At 31.3% G+C, this 22,935-nt stretch overlaps 1 protein-coding gene across 1 annotated transcript in view; it reads left to right on the top strand.

The window, feature by feature from the left end:
- Positions 1 to 22,935, top strand: part of LOC137619980 (neprilysin-like) — a 398,554-nt gene that overhangs the window by 211,115 nt on the left and 164,504 nt on the right. The window lies entirely within an intron of this gene.

The following is a 22,935-nucleotide window of genomic DNA, read 5'->3' as shown; positions in this document are numbered from 1 at the left end:
ATATAAGCCTTTCAATGTACTAGTCGTAAGATCCTTTTAACTTCGAGAATGCATTGGTCTCACTCCTTATATAACTTCATTACCTTGGATTGCACTTAAGAAATTGATTTATTTTCATTTCGGTTATCGGCAAATCCCCATCTTTCCTGATTGTATGAAATGTGCTTAAAGATGTATTTTATGATAATTGTTAATTACTTTTCTTTTAGTTTCCTTATTTCCATTCCTCACTTGGCTAGTTTCCTTGTTGGAGCCCTCGGGCTTATAGCATTTTGCTTTTCCAACTAGGGTTGTAGCTTAGCAAGTAACAACAATAATAATAATAATAATAATAATAATAATAATAATAATAATAATAATAATAATAATAATAATAATAATAATAATAATTATAATATAATTAGAAACAAAATAGAAGGAAACCTAACTGAAAGGAAATCTCTCTCCCCTCTCAACAGTTTAATCTCACCTCCAACACTATAAAAAAGGAGAAAGAAATCAGTGTCCTTATGGTGTACAATTACCCGTAGAGGACTTTTTTTTAGTTGGCATTGCGTTTTTTTTTTTTTTTTTTTTTTTTTTTTTTTTCTCCTGTCTGTAGTGTTGCTCCAGATTGTTTTCCTTCCTTATTCGAGAAGCCAATTAAATGCAAGCTTAACAGTGGTGATAAAAATACTATACAAATACGCTCAGGGGTCCGGTTAAACACGAAAATAATTAAATGGTTAACGGGAATGTTATGAGAGAGAGAGAGAGAGAGAGAGAGAGAGAGAGAGAGAGAGAGAGAGAGAGAGAGAGAGAAGTAAGCTCGTTACTTTTGTTTATATCTGTTTGATGAACTTTATGTTGTATCTTACTTTCTGGGGGAGTTTAATTTGAAAGTGAAGATATACTCCACTATGGGAAAGAATTTTGGGAAACAATAATGAATAAATTAATGTTTGATTCATAGTATGGTGTTCTTCGCGTAATGAGTGTACTTTATTCACTATACTCTATTCCCTTTGCCCCACGTGTTAGCAGTTATACCCTTTCTAGACATAATAATTTTTTTTGTTGAAAAGGTACTTTTTTTTTTTTTTTTTTTTTTTGTCAATTCTTGCTTCTATCATTATTAATATGTAAATTTCTTTTGATTTCAGGTAAGACGATTTGAAAATCTATTGCTAATTGACTTTTGATGTGAACTTCAATTAAAATCACTTCAATGTAAGTATGTTATTTAATTTTTACGGTTAAGTAATGTAGTCGGAATACGAGTTGAACATTAAACCTTGAGGTAGAATTATTTATGAAGTGTTTTGTAATTTGTCAATGAGCCTTTATTTTGAAAATCTGTTTTTAGAAAATTCAGGTATATTAGAAAATTCAGATATATCGTATAACAGAAGAATAGCCGCATTCAAATCGAGGTACGCTTGTCATGTAGGCTATTTGACTCTTAAACCAATAGAAATATCCTCAAAAGTAATTCTGTTAGAAGACGCTTCCTGCACCATTAATATTTTTGGTCTGGTTCATAATCCTTTCCAACAAGAAAGATATTATACATCATATTGCTAGGAAGATTAGTCATACACCATTACAGGGAAAAAATTAATATTTTTGGTCTGGTTCATAATCCTTTCCACCAAGAAACATATTATACATCATATTGCTAGGAAGATTAATCATACACCATTACAGGGAAAAAATTAATATTTTTGGTCTGGTTCATAATCCTTTCCACCAAGAAACATATACATCATATTGCTAGGAAGATTAATCATACACCATTACAGGGAAAAAATTAATATTTTTGGTCTGGTTCATAATCCTTTCCACCAAGAAACATATTATACATCATATTGCTAGGAAGATTAATCATACACCATTACAGGGAAAAAATTAATATTTTTGGTCTGGTTCATAATCCTTTCCACCAAGAAACATATTATACATCATATTGCTAGGAAGATTAATCATACACCATTACAGGGAAAAAATTAATATTTTTGGTCTGGTTCATAATCCTTTCCACCAAGAAACATATTATACATCATATTGCTAGGAAGATTAATCATACACCATTACAGGGAAAAAATTAATATTTTTGGTCTGGTTCATAATCCTTTCCACCAAGAAACATATTATACATCATATTGCTAGGAAGATTAATCATACACCATTACAGGGAAAAAATTAATATTTTTGGTCTGGTTCATAATCCTTTCCACCAAGAAACATATTATACATCATATTGCTAGGAAGATTAATCATACACCATTACAGGGAAAAAATTAATATTTTTGGTCTGGTTCATAATCCTTTCCACCAAGAAACATATTATACATCATATTGCTAGGAAGATTAATCATACACCATTACAGGGAAAAAATTAATATTTTTGGTCTGGTTCATAATCCTTTCCACCAAGAAACATATTATACATCATATTGCTAGGAAGATTAATCATACACCATTACAGGGAAAAAATTAATATTTTTGGTCTGGTTCATAATCCTTTCCACCAAGAAACATATTATACATCAAATTGCTAGGAAGATTAATCATACACCATTACAGGGAAAAAATTAATATTTTTGGTCTGGTTCATAATCCTTTCCACCAAGAAACATATTATACATCAAATTGCTAGGAAGATTAATCATACACCATTACAGGGAAAAAATTAATATTTTTGGTCTGGTTCATAATCCTTTCCACCAAGAAAGATATTATACATCATATTGCTAGGAAGACTAATCATACACCATTACAGGGAAAAAATTAATATTTTTGGTCTGGTTCATAATCCTTTCCACCAAGAAAGATATTATACATCATATTGCTAGGAAGACTAATCATACACCATTACAGGGAAAAAATTAATATTTTTGGTCTGGTTCATAATCCTTTCCACCAAGAAAGATATTATACATCATATTGCTAGGAAGACTAATCATACACCATTACAGGGAAAAAATTAATATTTTTGGTCTGGTTTATAATTCTTTCCAAAAAGAAAGATATTATACATTATATTACTAGGAAAATCAAACATACATCATTAAAAGGAAAAAAAATAATCGATAGATATAAAAAAGTTAGACTTCAATAGAAAAACAAGCAATTGCATCCCATTTAATGACAAGATTAGAGAGCGCATAAATATATTACAGTTCATAAACTGTTTATGTATTTTTGAGGATGCAGAGCTTACTGCATTCCACATTCGAGAAATTCTTCACAGTAAATAGGACTTGTTAGCTTATAAAAGTAATAGTCTGGATGAAAATAGATGGCAGTGATTCATTATAACCTAATTCAATTTACAATTGATTTTTCAATTATTTTCTATTTGGGATTTTGGTCTTGAACTCTTTAATTAATAAATAATTGCGTTTACCGTTACAAATCGGGCAAACATATATTGCGGCCATTTATAGGAACGATTTTATTACTGTCTAAATGTTATTTAAACGGCTTTCGTTAGTGTCCAGAAATTTATTATTATTATTATTATTATTGTTGTTGTTGTTGTTTTTGTTGTTAATTAGTATCCTCATAATCATCATCAGTGTAAGCTAGCTTTTTGCTGCTGTTGTTATTATTATTATTATTATTATTATTATTATTATTATTATTATTATTATTATTATTAATTATCATCATCACCATCATCAGTGTAAGCTAGCTTTAACGCTAGTAGGGAAAGGAGAATGCAAACTTGTCGAAGTCTCGTCTATATCTTATAAATTTTTCCATTCTGTGATAAATAATGTAGATTAGGAAATATTCGTCGCAAAAAAAAAAAAAAAAAACAGGGTTAAAAAAAGTGTAAGATTTTGTCACTCGAGTATGGGGAGTAAATGATCTCTCCTGAACCGACGTATTGTAAGTATTGAACAGGTGTGAGTTTGTTTAATAGGCCAATAATCCATAGGAATTCTTGAATGTTTATTTTGCTAATCTATTGACAAACTCATCTTTCACACGCAGGTTAGTTTTACTTTGACTTTTATGTCACTGGTTTTCTTTTCCCCTTTAAGAAAAAATGGAAGCTCTGTGATTTATTTCCAAAGGTTATAATTTCACTAAACTAAAAACAGAAACAAGTCCAAAACACTGATCTTATTCTGTCTTAAATTTCTGCTTCCTGTCACTTTCAGCTTTATTATATCTCTCGAAACATTGGAAATCGGAATTTCACTTTATATGATCAGCCATTTTGGAGGAGGTATCCTAAGCCTATAAATTGATAATGGTTATACTGAAAAGACATCGGACTATTTTTGAAAAATATAATGTATATTTGTAGAATAAATTTATTTTTTTATAAATTTTCTAGCCTCTTGACCCTAAAACTGGATCGTTCTCACATTCATGTTTCAAATATTTTTTGAAGATCTGATATATGTGATAAACAATAAAAAAAAATATATATATATGATAATCTTACAGTCAAAAGAAAATCTCACAATAAGGAAGTTTAATTATTATATAAATAGCAATAGTAACAGTATTACTACATGCGATAATATAATCTTCTTTTCTGTATTCCTCTCTCGGTTTGTCTCTTTAATTATCATTTTAATTATCCGATTTTCGGGCCGAAAATTTTTCCGAAATTTTTTTCGAAAAATCGGCCGATTTCGGGCCGAAAATTTTTTTTAGAAAATTTTTTCGAAAATTTCGGGTAATATTCGGGCCAAAAAATATTTTAAAATTTTTTTTTTCGAAAATTTCGGTCGATTTTTTTTAGCAATAGTAACAGTATAACTATAAGCGATAATATAAAATCTTTTCTCAATTTGTCTGTCTGTTTGTCTCTCTCCCGCAAGAGATTCATTCCGAAATACTGTATTCTTCGCACATCCAGCCCAGTGCCTTGGCAACCATATTGGTTTCCGCGACCCGCATAGACAAGTAGTTTCTCGCCTAATGAGTTCTTAAACGAAAAACTCATAACACTTCATTAAGGGTTGGCTGCGAAAACTCTTAAGTTGCGAAGTTTCTTTCGGAGCATTATAAGAATATTTTCAGGTTCATTTAAATTTTCCAATTTCCAGCAATGAATTGGTAAAAATCTGCGTTTTATCTGTTGAAGGTTCATGGGAATTTCTTCATTTGTAAATAAGATATATTCAATTTCCACTTTATCTGTTGTTGTGAGGTCAGGTAAATTAATTATACAGTCAGTCTAAAGTTGCGAAGTTTCTTTCGGAGTATTATAAGAATATTTTCAGGTTCATTTAAATTTTCCAATTTCCAGCAATGAATTGGTAAAAATCTGCGTTTCATCTGTTGAAGATTCATGCGAATTTTCTGCATTTGTAAGTAAGCGAAAACTCTAAAGTTGCGAAGTTTCTTTCGGAGTATTATAAGAATATTTTCAGGTTCATTCAAATTTTCCAATTTCCAGCAATGAATTGGTAAAAATCTGCGTTTCATCTGTTGAAGATTCATGCGAATTTTCTGCATTTGTAAGTAAGCGAAAACTCTAAAGTTGCGAAGTTTCTTTCAGAGTATTATAAGAATATTTTCTAGTTCATTTAAATTTTCCAATTTCCAGTAATGAATTGGTAAAAATCTGCGTTTCATCTGTTGAAGATTCATGGGAATTTCTTCATTTGTAAATAAGATATATTCAATTTCCACTTTATCTGTTGTTGTGAGGTCAGGTAAATTAATTATACAGTCAGTGGGTATGTCATATCTCATTCGAATCTAATTACATGTCTACTTCCGCCGTCATCTGAGTGTTTCTATATTTATTCTGTCTTCTATGAAGCTAATCTTAGTAATTCATTGTTAAAGTTGTCTGTATCTATCAATAATTTCATAAATTCTTAACGGTATTTGTTAATTATATCCTAATATTTGTCTTATTTTTTACAGTAATAATTTTTTATCCATATTTTACATTAATAAATTTTTATCCATTGTTAAGCACCGTCGGTTTACTTATTTGTCGATTTAAAAGAAATGTCAGTCGCATCTGCCAATTGAATCTTGCTTTTTTCTTTAGCATCATTCAACCGGATTTCGTCAGATTTCATTTTTATTATTAGACTAGATTTACAGTTTGATTTCTTTATATATCAATTTACTGATTGATTGTTATTCGCAGCCTCCGTCACAATTAGCTGAATCATCGGTAAACCAGTTCATGAAAACTGCTTTCATGTTCTGTCAACCAAATATTTCCTATTGCCACCTTCACCTGTCCACTAAATCTTAGTATCGCCTCCCTCATTTGTCAACCAATTTTTATGTCAACAGTATCTTGCTACTGCAATTACCTCATTCATCTGTCATCAAAATTTTTATGCCTACCCAATTTCGCAAATTCTTGCTCATAAGTCACCGATTCCAACAGCAGTTCATCAAAATATCTGTTCTGTCTTCTTCTTCTTCTTTCCCGAATTGCCACCCTTATTTATCAACCAATTTTTGTCAACAATATCTTGCTCCTATAATTACCTCATTCATTTGTCATCAAAATTTTTATGTCAACCTAATTTCACAAATTCTTGCTCATAAGTCACCGATTCCAACAGCAGTTCATCAAAATATCTGTTCTATCTTCTTTCCCGAAAAGGTTGCGCTTGGCTGCATGTCTATGTCACGGCTCTCTGTTTCGTCCTCCGACGTTAAATTTTACGACTTTTACACGCTTGGAATGTGGAAGTCTTTGATTGTTTGAAACCTACTCGCCGGTATCTGTATTTTGGTTCTATCATAATCCATCTTCAAGGAAAGTGTCAGTTGTTTTACTGACTGAGATCCAGTCTCGTTTATTTCTGTTTCTCGAGCGTGAGCTAGATAAAGATAATAGTTAGACTTCAATCGGTCTTTACTTGAAACATGTTTTGCTGAAGTTTATTGTAAATCTTTTACTCGTATTTAAAGTTGATCCTAAAATCATTATACGATTTCGTATCCGTAAATATTCATTTATTTTCTCAAGTTATTTATAGTAGTGTAATTTTAATAATTCGTAATGAATCATCATGTATCATACTACTTCAGAGTATACAGTGGCTTGAAAAACCAAAATAAGAAGGGAATATTATATATAATTTCTATGGGAAAATAAGAATAATGAGAACTTGAAAATTTAAACAGAAAATCCCAGGGTTTTTTTTTTTTTTTTTTTTTTTTTTTTTTGTGCCCCTCTCTATATCTAATCTCAAGAAAGTGTAAGTGAAGGGATGAGCATGATGATCTGCAGTCCATGCTTTCAAGATTTTTTTTAGTGTTATTTATTTTGTAGAAATCTCGAGAGAGTGGTGCATCAGGTCCACAAATAAATAATTAAATAACTAATAATATGAGAAGTGATTCGTGTCTTATTTTCTTACTATTTTCAATGGTTAGTTGATAGGATCTAATTGGCGTAAAATGCATTTGATAATGTTGATCAGTGGGGAGTTATTTCATCTCCAAATGGAATTTAACAAATTGAAAGCCAATTTGATTTACTGGGAATGCTCAGCTTCGGTCCTTTGAAAACTTTTATCGTGCTGTTAGTTTTGCATCATGAAATCCATTAGCGCTGCCAACTAATTAATTATTTTATTTCGATAAACAATTATTAACCCTGGAATTTAAGGTTATTTCGATTTTTTTTCTTTCAATGGAAACAAGAATTGATCTGGTATCAACGATTACAAGGCTTTATCTAGGGGAGAGGAAGTTTCCCAACAAATTTAACATAACTCTACTCGAGTTAATTGAATTAAGCATTAGAGATTATAAGAGAATTTTACAAATATTGGCTTAATTCTTGAGTACAACATTTATCGGGGATCTCAAAACAAGAATTGATCTGGTATCAACGATTATAAGGCTTTATCTAGCGTAGAGGACGTTTCCAAAAAAAATTAATATGGCTCTTCTCGAGCTAAATGAATTAAGCATTAGAGATTGTAAGAGAATTTTACAAATATTGGCTTAATTCTTGAGTACAACAATTATCGGGGATCTCAATTCTTCTTTGCCCTCCAAATTTTAAAGAGAGTCTATCTTTTAATCACTATATAATCACGTTTGTATTAGAAAATGTCTTCTTGATAATCAGTATACCCATATGAAACATTCTTAGGTAAATTGTGATGCCCTTTTGGAGCTAACAAGGTACATTACAGTGTATTTTAGTCTTTTATTAGTAAGCAGGTCAAAATATTGTCTAGAGAGAGAGAGAGAGAGAGGGGGGGGGGATGTTGGGATGAACAGATGAATGCCTAGTGGGGAAAGGTTCGGCACGATACTAAAGAACGATGAAGGTAGCTATGATTGTGGAAGTTTCATATACTTAATACTACTCTTTTGTTATAAGAAGAGGTTTCATGTTTATATATATATATATATATATATGTGTGTGTGTGTGTGTGTGTGTGTGTGTGAATGCTTTTATGAAATCAACATATATAAATACAATTAAAATTTATCACATATATGTATATACATACATATATATCCACACATATACGCACACATATACACACATATATCCATATCCACACATACACATACATATATATATATATATATATACACACATATATACATGTACACGTGTGTCTAGAAAATCAATATAAACAATAACACAATTCACACACACACACCTATATATATATATATATATATATACTTATATATATATATATATGTATATATATATACTTATATATATATATATATATATATGTATATATATATATACTTATATATATATATGTATATATATATATATATATACTTTATATATACGAAACATACATACAATTTGCAAAATGACTCCAGGGATGTGACAGAAGTAGAAACAAATGAGCATCGATACATGGCACCGTAATCCCCTTTCGCATTTGCACCTGGCACAAATTTCAACATTTTTATCACGTCGTAACATAATATCGGTAATAAAAAGGACAATAAAGTCTGCAATGACCTCCATCAAGTGTTCCTCGTTTGATAACGCCTCTGGAATTCGCAATTCGGATGACGAAAAGTTCGCATTCATTGACAATCAGCCATTCCAACTGCTACCAAATACCATTAATGAGTGCGGGTTACGCCTTTACTCACAGTAGGTGTTGAGTACGTGCGTATATACTGAGTGCATAATGCGCATTATTATCATTGCGTGTGTGCATATATATATATATATATATGCAGATCATTATTTTAATCTATATACATATACACACGAACACACACTTACACACATATATATATACATATATAAATATATATATACATACACACATATATATATATATATATATAGAAAGAGAGAGAGAGAGAGAGAGAGAGAGAGAGAGAGGAATGTACCAGTACATCCATGAATGATTTTTCATTTGGCTTCACAAAATTTCATGACCAATTACACTAGCTTCTAAATGCCAAAAGAGTAAGAAAAAAGTTAGCTATAACTAACGCAAAAGTAGAGAAGCACTTCACTCATACAGATATACATTCGTAAGAAAAAAAAAGAAAAAAGGAAAAAAAGTACTTTTGAACATCAGTTACATTTCGACATGGTTGATCATAAGATGAACCCTCCTCTCATATCCGGGCCACATATTAGCAAAGTCTGGAAAAATTTGTCCCTGGATGAAATTAAGAGCCAATCAAATCGCAAGCTCGCTCAGCAGACGCAAGTGTTGCCAGCTTTTAATAGTGACTCACTTCCATGTAACGCTTTCCAAACCCGAAGAGCAACGAGATTATGTTTAATTCCGAGTGAAAGTAGCAACGGCAGAGCAAAGACCATTTGAGAAACGTGAAATATAAGTAATCTGGCGAGAGGTAACAATGATTATGATATAGGTGAGGACGTCAGGGGTTGGTAATACTTACCTTCACTAAGTGAGCTCGCACTGTGATTGGCTCTAATTTCGTCCCGGTGTAAAGGATTCAAGTTACCCCCCGTTTCAAATTACCCCCCGGTAACTTGAAACCGGTTTCAGATTACCGGGGGGGTAGTTTGAAACCGGTTTCAAGTTACCCCCTCTGTTTTCAAGTTACCCCCTCATCAGAATGATAAATAATTCGTGTGATATCGCAAATATGTATCATGCATTTATTGTTGGCTTCGCAGCAGTAGGAAAAGTAGTTTAATCTGGTATTTAAGACCAAAAATTGTGTATTAGTGAATTATATGACACGTTAAAAGTCACAGACTGTAATTCAAGGTTCTGTGATAAAGGCGAGGTAAAATTTTATTTTGTTTCTGTTCGTGTGATTGTTGATATTTTCGTATTTAAGACCTAAAGTGTCATATAATTCCCTAATTCACAATATTTGAAGTTACAGACTTTCATTTAAGGTTTAGTGATCACGGCGAGGTAAAACTTTATTCTATTTCAGTGTGCACGTGATTGTCGAGATTTTATTTTTTTTTTTAATTTTTAATTAACTGGCCTTATCTTTCAATTAAACACAAACTATGACGCATCTAACTTTATACAAAACAATTATTAAGTAAAAAAAGATAGATATTACCAGTAAAAATATTTGAAATCAAAACCATCATAATGAACCCTGTTTTAGCATTGCATGGAAAAAAATATTTACTAAATTAAATATTAAGAACAAAAATTGGAAAATGGTAATGAAATTGTTAAATGTGGAATTGACCAAACAATCAAACGTGTCACAGATGCAGCCAACTTATAAAAAACGACTTTGTTTCAGATTTGCAAGGTAAATTGGGTCAAGGGTATTTAGCAAACTGATAACATTATAAAGGAAGACATGAAAATGGTCTGAATAAACTAATTTATTGAATCTTTTGTGATAGCACTAACTTCATCTGACGAAGTCACCATAACCACGTTTGCTAATATAACCTTTGTTGTAAAGAAATTAATTTTGTCGATTAATTAAATAAATTCTAAAACAATACAATCACCTACGTAAATATACCATATTAAACATAGTTAATTAAATCCTTTGTAAAGAATCCTGTCTTTTAATAATCAATCAGAATTGAGAAATGAATTAATTTGATATCAAAATTAAGATTATTTCTGTTAGTATGATAATCGTTTTATAACAATTTTGCTATTTGTTATATTTAAGAGTTTCAACTTGTCACCACGTGGTTGCAAACAAAAAGAACGAAGGAAACAATTTAGGGAGAGCATCAAATTAAAGGATTATATTCTTAGACCGTTCAAATCCGGGTGAATGACTTATTAGTTGACCCTTTTCTCTTATTCTTGGCTCGCCCATAGATTAAAGCGGCTAAGCCAGGTGTGCTTTGAAAATGACCCAAGAGAACTGGCAATGCCGCTATTGGGCTCCGAGTTAGCTCTTAAAATGGTTGGAACATACCCATAGTTGCAATATAACAATAGAACTCCTTGTGTCCATATATCTCTTTGTTTATTCATTTATTCTGTCACTGATAATGCATAGTAACTTCGTAGTATTTGGATGCTATGCACGTGAAAAATAAAAGCTCAAATATAAATTACCAACATGCATGTCGTCGTGCAGACAGAATTAACGTTGTGTAAGCTACTGTTAGCTCCATTCATTTTAAACCAGAGGACATTAAAGATGGTATGAAGTCTCGATTACTAGGTATTGCTGTTTTGTCATTTGATGAAATGAGTAATAAGAAAGAATGGAGCTATGACAAAGGGGCAGAAGTGTTATATAAACCGCATGGAAATATACAGGTGACCATGTGGCGAGGTCTTTTTCTTTATGATACATTTCAGGTAAAATTCTTCAACATTTTATGACACCGTTTTCCAATAATTTTCAATTTCGAGATCAACAACAGAGAAAAAAAATCCATACACGAATCCATCACTTACTATTCTGGAAGATGGTTTAAATAGGATTTGATTTAGCCCATGATAACACACAGCGGCCTGCCTTTAGGCTAAAATCAGTAACAACAGTTGTGAGATTAACACAAGCTGTGTTCAATGTCATCCATAGAGGGCTATAAAGTATAACGACTTTTCCGTAGTCCAGGTGTTTTCGTATACAAACAACCAATGTAAGTACAGTAGAAGCAAACAGCATGTACTGTACCATGTTTTATTAAAACTGTTATAATTGCTTACAATCTTGCTTTATTAAAAGTGTCAATTATTTACAGATATCATGAATGATATAGTATTTATAACATACATACAAATACATATACATGTATTATATGTATATATATATATATATATATACGTATATATATATATATATATATATACATAATATATATATATATATATATATACATATATATATAGTATATATATATATGTATATGTATGTATACATATATACTTATGATCAATATGTTGATTATACCTTATATAATATTTGCTTGCAATATAATTATGAAATATTTCAAATAATGGAAAAAATAACCGTCAAAATCAAATTTCACCTCGTCTTCCTGTCTCGGTCAAATATGCGCCCATGACTGATAATGGAATATCCGACATTTATTAGCTAAGATATAAACATAAGACGGATAAAGGCTGGATATTAATAAACGATACCAATAGGTGAAACAGTACATGTATATACATATTACCTAATGATTGTGTTGACCTTGATCAAAAGCAATTTATTAATATTCATAAATGATGAGATCCTGCGCAAAAACGAGGGGGGTAATTTGAAACCAGGGGGGTAGCATAAAACCGGTTTTCAAATTACCCCCGGGGGGTAGCTTGAAACCGGTATCAAGTTACCCTCCGGTAGTTTGAATCCGGTTTCAAATTACCGGGGGGTAAGATTTGGAGGGGGTAATTTCAAAACCGGTACACCGGGGACAAAACACTTCCAGACATTGCTAAAAATGCATCCAGGCCAAGGACATAAAATCAACCAATTCACAGAAACAAATATTCACATATGACAGATATTAAATGGGAAGGATATCCTACCCATATTTTTTATATTGAATATATCTTTAATTTAAGTTAAACATCTTACCATAATAAAAAGAAATTTATGGTTTTAATATATCAACGTGTAACAAATATTCAATATTAGAGCAAAACTTGTTCAATTCAGAATGTTAAAAGGTCAATTGCATAAATATCAAAATTATGTAAAAGGCTATGTAGCCAACAGGGGAATCAGGTTTGACAATCTATTCTCTCTCTCTCTCTCTCTCCTCTCTCTCTCTCTCTCTCTCCCTTCATTTCCTTTTACTCAGTAAAGCTTAGTACTACCTTACAGCATCTAGAAATGCCCCTCTCTTTAAACTTGTCAACGTCTGTTTCTCAAAAGCTATTACTTTTCATACCATTACAATCAGCAAAAGCCCGTCCTTCTCTCTCTCTCTCTCTCTCTCTCTCTCCTCTCTCTCTCTCTCTCTCTTTTATTCCCTTCATTTCCTTCTTCTTAGTAACACTTAGTATTACCTCACAACATCCAGAAAGGTCCTTCCACTTAAACTTGTCTAAGTCTGTTTCTCAAAACATATTACTTTCATACCATTACTATTTGCAATTCCCTTCCGTCTTCTCTTTATCAGCAACCAGTCTCTCTCTCTCTCTCTCTCTCTCTCTCTCTCTCTCTCTCTCTCTCTCCTATGGAGAAATTTGTATCCTATGTCAACAGCCGTCGTCCATTCTGCTAAAGTTAAGCACACACGGAAACACTCACTGCCAAACACCCACCAGTCCCAAAAACACACACGGACGATCCGTCGGAAAAAACAGCCAAAGCCAAGTTAAGACACAAAGACAATATTGATGTTCCTCTTCAGCCAATTCTGACTTTTCTAACAAACAAATGAAGTAAAAAAACAACTTCGAAACGGGACAGGGACATAAATAGAAATAGAGAATTAGATTGATTGAGTGATTGATAGATGGCGAGAATCGTAACTGTTAATTCATGCATATTAAAAAAAAGGGAGAAATAAATCTTACAATATAAAAATATACCTTTGAAAGATAGCAAGTTTCATTCAAGTAAATTAAGAAATATATATACCAAACTATAATTTTCTCTAAAAAAACTGTTTAAAATATTGTTTAATTAAAACAACTTTGCTTTCAAGTGTGAAAATATTGACGCCCGGAAGAAAAAAAGAAATATTAATTAATAACCGAGACTACATATCTTGCCAGAATGATGAATTAATATGCTGCTATAATACATGAAAGTATATATATATATAATTATATATATATATATATATATATATGTAAATAATGAAAATGAAGACAACATACTAATATAGAAAGAGAGATAACACTAATTATGAAAATTATGATGAAGGATGATGATGATAATGATGAACTAAATGTAGTTTATGTTGAATGAATATATATATGTATACAGTATATATATATATATATATATATATACAGTATATATATATATATATATATATGATTCTTTATCCAAAAAAATTAAAAACTCAGTGAAATGAAACACACAATATATTTTATTCCATCCGTACTTGTAAATTTTACCCGTATTTCTTAAATTAAATATTCTTGTTTTGAAGACGAGAAGCTTTTACTAAGCCAATATACATAATTGACTAAATTTAATTCCAGAAGGCTAAAATATATTACACAAAGTGAGAAATATCATCAGGAAAACATGATTAAAAAAATAGTTTCTGTCATTAGCATAGAACACCCTCTAGAGCTCTAGAACTCTGGAGCAACGTAAAAAAGCTCTAGATCTAAGAGTAAAAGCACTCTAGACCTCGTAAGATCTAAATAAAAAGCTCTACATAACAGAGTAATGCAATGTACAACTCGTACATGAATCATCAGCCAACGCCATTTGCTGCTTTAGCGAATAATAATTTAGTTCATCCAATTAGTTTAGTCACTTTGATCATGGAGGTCCATTACAGAGACGGCCACTGGGTTTTAGGGATGGCGCCTATTGAATTACTGCAGGTTTTTCTATTTGCACTTTAAAAGGAAAATCTCTCTCTCTCTCTCTCTCTCTCTCTCTCTCTCTCTCTCATCGTGATATTCCTCTTGAATATTCCACATTACATTAATTGCATCATTATACTCGTAGTTAATACTATCATTAGGCATTAATAGTGTACGTAACCCGTAAAAATGACATCTAAGTATTTAAATATCTACACACGCACACCTCCATCACCAGGGTATGAATACAACCAGAGAAACTGGGGAGAACTGAGCGCAACGGTGTATATATATGTATGTATGTATATATATATATATATATATATATATTCTCTCTAATTGATATGAGTTCTGAAAGAGCGGATGCACACAGACTAACTATATATATATATATATATATATACATGATGTGTAACAAAATGAAACAGAGAATAATGAACTTCAGTTGAAGACAACTGTTCTTTTGTATAACTCATGTGACATACCTTCAGCCTGAGGACACTTGATCCAATTACCGCCAAAGGAAAACGCAGAAGCTTCAGTCTCTGTTTGCAAAGACCGAATGACAAGACACACATTTGCCGAGAGCAATAATACACAGAGACAATCTCCCGAATATTCCTCTTATGACTCCATTGGAATTGATACGTAAAAGCCAACACAATATGGGATTTGAAAATTGGTTTTGGGAACTACAAATGGAGATAGATTTTTGGTGTTCCATTTTAATAGATTTGAGTAAGTTCCTGGACTGACAAAATGGAGTTTTAAATACAAATTGTAATTTATAGAACTTGATAGTTTTTGTCTTAATTTTTATGGGAACAGATAATTTGTTTTGGGAACTACAAATGAAGATAGATTTTTGGTGTTCCAAAAATCTAGACTGACAAAAATGGAGTTTAAATAATAATTGTATTTTATAAAACTATATGATAGTTTTCTTCAACTGTACCTCACAGTTCGATTCTTGAAAGCCAGATTTTGAATTCCTAATTTTTCATGGGAAGAGAGAGTTTCTTTTGGGAACTACAAATGGAGATAAATTTGAATTAATTTAAATAAATTCCTAGACAAAATAAAATTTATCAAATTCGATGAACACAAAAAACAGAATTACTGGATAACAAACAGAAAGTAAATAATGAAATAAAGAAATTTAATCATTACTTGTATCACGAGATACTTATTTTTATATTTGCCAAATCTTCATGAAAATATTCATTTTATTGCCTTTGTATCTGTCTAGCTTAGAAAATACATAATTCATATTAATCCATAATGTATTATTACCAGTTCGATAATGCTACCTAAAAATGTAAGACTAAGAAGGGATAAAAATAATTCTAATGTGAAATATATGACATGAAGATTATAAAAAAAAAAAATCTTACAAAATCTGTATGTGCAGCAACTTGATTAAAATAACACAATTATTCTCTGTCAAAACTATTTCTCCAGGGTACTTCATTATTCACGCATTAATCCTGGCAGAATTAAAATGATTAAAAACATATATTACATTTATAATCTTGCATTTCCTTTGGTTGTTCTCCACAGTGGATGTGTAATGCCTGGTCATTTAGAACAAGAAACAGCGAGAACTAGAAGGGCACTCAGTAGAGCGCAGACCTCCTCTGCGGCAGCTCATTTCTCGACTTTTGGCTTTAACATGTATTAACTGGCGTCGATTTTCATACACTCAAATATGAAACCTGGTTTGAGTCCTCTGTGACAAAGATCTCCAAACTTTTGGCTAATTATGTGAATTGTACATTTTGCTTAACCGTGACCTTGACCTTTGACTTTGACCTTCGAAAAATTGAATAATTTCCGTCTTTTGACATAACAGTTTATCCCTGGAAGTTTCCTTATTCTACTACAAAAATTGTGGCGAGGAAGCTGTTCACAAACACACACAAACAGGGGCGAAAACATAACCTCCTACCATCTTCGTTAGCAGAGGTGATGACGTTATAAGTGTAAAGGATTCGACGCGTTGTTCTTATCAAGTACATAAATAGCTAATACTACAACCAAACATTTCGTTCTTTTTACTCTACAGCAATCCATTTCAACGCTCAAATGAAGAGGACAAACACACATATATATGTACTGTACATCCCTTTCTGAGTGTAACAACCTTGATCAGCAAAGCTGTTACTAGATTGGGAAACAAATACTAGTTTGGTTTGTTGCAATTAACCAAAAGTCTCCCACCATCACCAATCTGTATTGGCCATCATGGTGATGAAAAAATGGCCAAACACCAGTCATGAATAAGAATGTCTAAGACCTTTGTCCTGCTGTGGACTATGTGCTTGTGTGCGTGCGGGTTACCTTAGGTAGAACACTTCCCACCAACAGAGGTCCAGTGAGATTCCAGGGTCATTTTCCATGACAATAAATTACATGGCCAAACAGAACAGGTCAGAGAAAGATGAACCATTTCTGGGGTCTTCGGAAAACTGTCTGGAATAAGACCCCAATTTATCACACGTAACGATACGAATAAGGTTCAATCCTTGAGACTCACTTTTCAGAGACACACGGATTTGATGATGAAAAATTTACAGTAGAGAGAGAGAGAGAGAGAGAGAGAGAGAGAGAGAGAGAGAGAGAGAGAGAGCCTCCAATCGTTATCTTAGGCTTCGAACTGATTCAGAATAAACAATGAAAGAGTGTGGGACTATATGAATATGAATATATATTTCAACATGCGCATGTTTGTGTGGGAGTGTTTTATTTATACGAGAGAGAGAGAGAGAGAGAGAGAGAGAGAGAGAGAGAGAGAGAGAATATGTTCGTATGGCCTCCCTTATTTTGGTCCCGTGTTTTTTCCAGTTATATATATAATCAACCCATATCACTATATTATTCTCCGCCCACATAATCTCGTAAACATCTCTCTCTCTCTCTCTCTCTCTCTCTCTCTCTAATTGACCTGAGATCTAGCGGGGGCGGAAGACTTACTTAGACAAAAAGGAATAAATGAAAAAATAGTATATATATATATATATATATATATGTATATATATATATATATATATGTTACTAACGTTATGATCAGAGTGAGATACAAACTAGACTGGTATTTCCATATGAATGAAAATTGAATACATTCACTTTCAATCATAAATATATTTATTATTCTCACTTACAATATATATATATATATATATATATGTGTGTGTGTGTGTGTGTGTGCGTGTGTATACACATACATAATATGAACATGTATATATATATATATATATATATGTATATATACAAATTCAACTGGCATATAAATGAGCGCATTACACTTCAGCTTCAGACAGGATCTAAACTTGTGTCAAAGAAATTTCTCACATAAATAAATACAGACGACCATTGTAAAAACCAAAAATTTCACGGAATATATATAAGAATGTTAATTCAACAAGTAAATGAATAAGTGAATGAAACTTTAACTTCCACCAAGATTTAATCCATGTTTAATAATATGCTGATCTACAAATGTCAAATAAATAAATAGATAAAAAGCGTTTCTTTGTTTAATATTTATGAAACAAAATTAAAATATCGAATGAAATATGGAATCAAATGGAATTATATATTCCTTTTTTTTTCCTTAAATGGAAAGCGTCAGTTCTAAGATTAAACGCTTCACATATGAAGACACTTCAATCAACATTTACTAACAACCCCCCCCCCCCAACCCTCACCAGTCCTATCTCTAAGTACCAGCCATCGTTTGATGTCTTCACCGTTACTCGCTACCCTGATTAAAGAGAACTTCTGTGTAAATCTGAGGAACAACTTTTAAGAGAGGCGTGATGCTTCAAAGATGCCGGGAATGTATTTGCTTTCCAAATGAAACAAATGGGAGACTTCCTAAATTTTCAGACATCTTCATAAACTATCGTAAATATAAACTGCATTTCAAGAGGTTTGCTTTTTTATATAATATTTATATCTTGTTTAATATCAGTAAATATTTGAAGCAACAGATGCATACTGACTATGCTTAGAGAGAGCAGGGAATGAGGGGGGGGGGGGCCTTAAGAAACCTTAACTAAAGCGTGGGATTTATGTGTGGTGTGTGTGTGTGTGTGTGTATATATATATATATATATATACAAAATATATATAAATATATATTTATGTATATATATTTATATAAATATATATATATATATATATAAAAGTATAAATATATATATATATATATATATATATATAAAAGTATAAATATATATATATATATATATATAAAAGTATAAATATATATATATATTATATATAATACATAAAAGTATAAATATATATATATATATATATATATAAAAGTATAAATATATATATATAAAAGTATAAATATATATATATATATATATAAAAGTATAAATATATATATATATATATATATATATAAAAGTATAAATATATATATATATATATATATATATATTTATAAAAGTATAAATATATATATATATATATATATATAAAAGTATAAATATATATATATATATATATATATATACATATATACATATCTATATATATTTATTTATATATAGACACTTTGTATTTATTAAATACGGGAGATTATAACACAACCAAGAGATTCGACCATCTTTAAATGGTATCATGCGATATGGATGTTCTTATTTCCATGAAAAAAAAAAAAAAACATTCACGGTGTAAAATGAAAACGTACAAGATAAAATGAATAAAACTCTTATAAACTAAAGGCAAAACAATATATTGTGTATTTTATGGTTATCAGACAGGAAATTATTTTGCTTATAAGGTGCAAATAATTTTCTGTGAGAACTGCAGCTCTTCAGGCAAAAATAATTCCTTAACATTAAATAATGGACAATCGCAAAATAATAAAAGAATAATAAATAAGATACAGTGTAAAAACAAAAATGAATAAATTTTTCTATATATTTTTTTTATGAAATGAGACTAAAGCCAATAAATATATTAAATAAAAAAAATAAAAAACCGCCTATACAAATCTGTATCATTATCATAAAAGATATTTACCATAATGAAAAATAAAAAATCAATTAAGATATTTAATATAACGAAAAAAAAATATATATATAGACATTTAACATCATGACAAATGAAAAAAAACATTTAACATAATAACAAAAATGTCAAGACATTTAACATTATGATAAAAAAAATAAATCAAGACATTAAACATACAGACAAATGAAAATAAATCAAGCTTTTCAACATAATGAAAAATAAAAAAAATAACATTAAAAAAGTAAAAAAAAAATCAAGACATTCAACATAATGCCAAATATATAAATTCTGCTAGCAATGGCAGCACCATCAGCCAACTCTAGGTCTGCTAAATTCCTATCACCAATCCAGTCCAATCCTTCTCCACCATCTCTGACTGTTTTTACGCATTACAAAATCCATGAGGAGGATAAAACAACATAGGTGACAAACACATTCCCTTGGAGTACTCCACTGTTCGCTGGAAATTCATTTTGATAGGGACTCCATTAACATTAACTTTGCACTTGCTGTGCTCATAAATAGACATAATCAAATTTACATATTTAAGAGGAATTCCATAATAACGCAGGGACTCCTCCACAAAAATTGGCCGGTGCACTCTATCAAAAGCTTTTTTCTAGTCCACAAATACCATCAAATGGGTGATTTCTTTATTCTACGCATTACTGTACAACATGTCTCAAATTGAAAATTTGGTCAGTGCAACTTCCACCTTTTCTAAACCCTGCTTGTTCATCTCTCAGCTTTTCATGAATCTTACTCTCAAGTCTCTTTAGAATAAGCTTATTATATATTATCTTAACAACTGATGTAAGTGTTATGCCTCTGCAATTATTGCAATCAGTCAGGTCTCTTTTTTCCAAACACTCCTAACTCCCATTAGCCTTTTCATGCCACATTCTACAAAATAATCTTGTAAATAGTCTGGGAGTCACTTCATTTTCAGCCAATATCATCTCCGCAATTATTCCATCGTATCCCGGGGTTTTCTATCTCTACTTTTTTTAGGATGGCTTCGACTTCAAACACTGAATTTGTTCATGGGTACATCAAGGTCTTCATCAGCTTCAGGTATATCAATCAAATTATTCCCTTCATATTTCCTATTCATAACTTCACTAAAGTGTTCCATCCGACGTTGTCTTTCTTCATCTTCTGTTGCTATAACAGATCCATCTCTCTTTTTGATGGGTATATGCTTCTTCTTTGCCACAGTCGAGATTTCATTAATAATTCTATGAGCAATTCTTACACCATAGCCACTTCCTGAATTCATAGCTTTGTTAGCCTCATCTGCTTTACTGTCTCAATATTCTCTCCAGTTATTCCTGTCCTTTCTTTTGACCTTACATTTAATACTGGAGTACTTATCATGCTCTACTTTGTAATTTTCATTACTTCTTCGAAAACTTTAAACACTCAATTTCTGTCTTTGTCTCCTGTTTATAGTATCCCAAGTATAATTTGATATCTATGGCTATCTCCTTGTAACTGTGTGTCACAAGACTTCACTACAAACTGATTTAATATCACACCATTCTTCATTAATTGTCTGTTCTTCGTCTCTTAAAGACTCCAAGACTGCAAATTGATTCCTACATTCAATTGCAAATGTTTCTCTGTACTTTTCTTTTAAAAGCATAGTTCTATCAAACCTAGGTATTCTATCCATCTTTTTGTTGGGTGCTTTCAGTTTTAATTTCAGTGTGGCAATGAGGACCTGATGATCACTGCCAATATCTGTACCTCTATAGCTTCTTACATTTCACAGAGTCCTCCTTCTCTCTTTATTAATGGCAATGTTATAATATATCAACGTGCAACATAGATATTCAGGATAAGAGCAAAAATTACATAGTTCAATTTAGAATGATAAAAAGTCTATTTCATAAATATTAAAAGTTAGTTAAACAAAAGGCTATGTAGCCAAGAGGGAAATCTGGTCTGCAAAGCTATTCTGCTCTGTAAATTCTCTCTCTCTCTCTCTCTCTCTCTCTCTCTCTCTCTCTCTTTGATTATGCTTTTATTTCAATCCTGTCCTATTTAGGAACACTTAGTACTAAATCACAACATCCAGAAATGTCCCTCTCTTTAAACTTGTCTATGTCTGTTTCATACCATTACTATTTGCAATGCCCATTCATCTTTTCTTTGTCAACATCCACTCTCTCTCTCTCTCTCTCTCTCCTCTCTCTCTCTCTCTCTCTCTTCATTTACTTCTATTTAGTAACACTTAGTATTGCCTCGCAACATCCAGAAATGTCGCTCTCTTTAATCTTGTCTATTTGTTTCTCAAAACCTATTACTTTCATACCATTACTATTTGCAATGCCCATTCTTCTTTTCTTTGTCAACATCCAGTCTCTCTCTCTCTCTCTCTCTCTCTCTCTCTCTCTCTCTCTCTCAACTCGGGAGAAATTTGTATCCTATGTCAACAGCCGTCGTCCATTCTGCTAAAGTTAAGCACACACGGAAACACTCACTGCCAAACACCCACCAGTCCCAAAAACACACACGACGATCCGTCGGAAAAACAGCCAAAGCCAAGTTAAGAGACAAAGACAATATTGATGTTCCTCTTCAGCCAATTCTGACTTTTCTAACAAACAAATGAAGTAAAAAAACAGCTTCGAAACGGGACAGGGACATAAATAGAAATAGAGAATTAGATTGATTGAGTGATTGATAGATGGCGAGAATCGAAACTGTTGATTCGTGTATATGCAAACAAGGGAGAAAGAAATCTTACAATATTAAAACATACCACTGAATAATAGCAAGTTTCATTTAAGCAAGTTAAAAAAATATATATGCCAAACTATTATTTTCTCTGAAAAACATAATTTAAAAAATTATCGAAATATTGTTTTATTAAAACAACTTTGCTTTTAAATGTCAAAATACTGACGCAGGGAAGAAAAAAAAATATTAATTAATAACCGAGACTACATATCTTGCCAGAATGATGAATAATATTCTGCTATAATACTTGAACGTGTGTATATACAGTATATATATATATATATATATATAT

The sequence above is a fragment of the Palaemon carinicauda genome, chromosome 26 (genome assembly GCF_036898095.1).
Source record: "Palaemon carinicauda isolate YSFRI2023 chromosome 26, ASM3689809v2, whole genome shotgun sequence".
Taxonomy (NCBI): Eukaryota; Metazoa; Arthropoda; class Malacostraca; order Decapoda; family Palaemonidae; genus Palaemon; species Palaemon carinicauda.
The sequence above is the reverse complement of the archived record's forward strand: the minus strand, read 5'-3'. Positions and strand labels throughout refer to the sequence as shown.